We start from the raw sequence: 1,841 nt of genomic DNA on the forward strand, positions 1-1,841 counted from the left end.
AGTGCATGTATTTGGGAATACATTAATGACATGCATTTTCAGAATTACTATGATTAGAGTGAAATTCTCTGAATTATTTTGAGGAGAGGGACAAAAATTCACAGTGGTTGAAAATGTGATGGTCGTTATAATGTTAGGGAGACAAAAAAACAGCCAAAACTTATTTTATTTAGCATTCATTAATTGTCGCAACAATTAATAAATGTTAAATAAGATAAATTATGACTGTTTTTGGCTGATTTTTTTTTTTGTTACCAAACATTTCCGTATTACTAATTATATCATTATATGTGGTAATAATTGTTGGGCCACTATGAAAAGCTCTCGACCACCGAGTAAGGATCAAATGAGATAACATAAGATAAGAAAACACTACATCCAACTCAAAATCTTAAAGTAGTAAATTAATGGGTTTCTCATATTATAAATTCCTCATTTTTTCTTGTATTTTTTTTTATGTGGGACTAATTTCACACACTCCTCACACTTGCAACATCAACAATAATAAATTTTACATTTTTTTTAAAGGAGTGCTAGGGGTCAGCAACTTCTGTTATTTATAGCCATCAATGATGATTTTAATGGTGTGAGATTTCATCCAATGATTAGGAATTACTCACTTTTCTTTTGCTGGATACATGCTAACCAGAATTTAATAAAGTTACTAACCCTAGACTTTTCCTTTTTTTTATTACGAAATAACGTCTTTTAAAAACTTAAAGCAATAGAAAGGAACATATGTACAGTTATATCGGTAATATGCCTCCTCACGTATAAGTTTCTTTTTAGGCTTGTGTGAATTTTGTATATTTTTTTTTTAATTTGTCTTATACTATTTTTTTTTCTTTTAGAGTCAGTAAAAATTAAATTTTAAATCTTAGTTATAAAAATTCTGATACTATATTATTTTTTTTTANNNNATAAATAAAAAATAAATCCATGATCACACTACTTTCAAGTTTCAAGTGGTAGCCTACTTGATTGGTACCACAATATCAAGGTGAAGAATATAATGAATAAGTGATCTACCTAAAAGTCCAACATTATTATCTCAGAAAAAAAAACCCTAAAATTCTATCTCAAAAACAGGTTGGTGTTCTCAAGATAGATTCTCTTCTAATTTACACTCATCTCTCAGTTGGTTAAAAAACGAAAAAAGCAAGCAAATCCAAAGCACGTGATAATTGAATTAATACTAACACTATATTGTGACACATTTAACTGATGCCATGAACATATATATAATTTTTCATAATGTATGCGTGTGTGTATGGTATTGGATCAAATCAAACTCCAAAAGGGTCAAGAAATTAAAACTGAATAATAAAAAAAAAATATCTTTTATATGAACCAATCACAAATTTGGTAAAATATAATTCCAAGAAGTATTGTTAGTTTATGACCTCTAAATATAGCACGTGTGCTAAATAATAATCTTGCTTTATATATATATATATATTATATAGTGCAAAATTACACATCATGGATGATGTAACAAGGCTTCAACAGACTTTGTTTTCTTCTTTGGGGCCATAATTACTTTACACACACACACCTTATGTATAAGGTTTGATACGACACCATACACATGTAATAATTCATCAGAGTTTTTCCTATTATTCTTTTGATATAAAGTTTTTAAATTATTCACTTGAAGCTAAACTTGTATTTAGTTTTTATGAAGTGTGTGAATAGAATGCATTATAATGATTTAGAGACCAGAACCTTCATCACTTAGCTTTACCGTTATTTTTTAGGATGAAAACCCTAAACTATAACATAATGTATGTTAGGTTAGTTTTTTTTTTTTTTTTTCCTTCTAAAAAAATTGTTTTTAAATG

This window comes from Arachis ipaensis, chromosome B02 (genome assembly GCF_000816755.2).
Source record: "Arachis ipaensis cultivar K30076 chromosome B02, Araip1.1, whole genome shotgun sequence".
Lineage (NCBI taxonomy): Eukaryota > Viridiplantae > Streptophyta > Magnoliopsida > Fabales > Fabaceae > Arachis > Arachis ipaensis.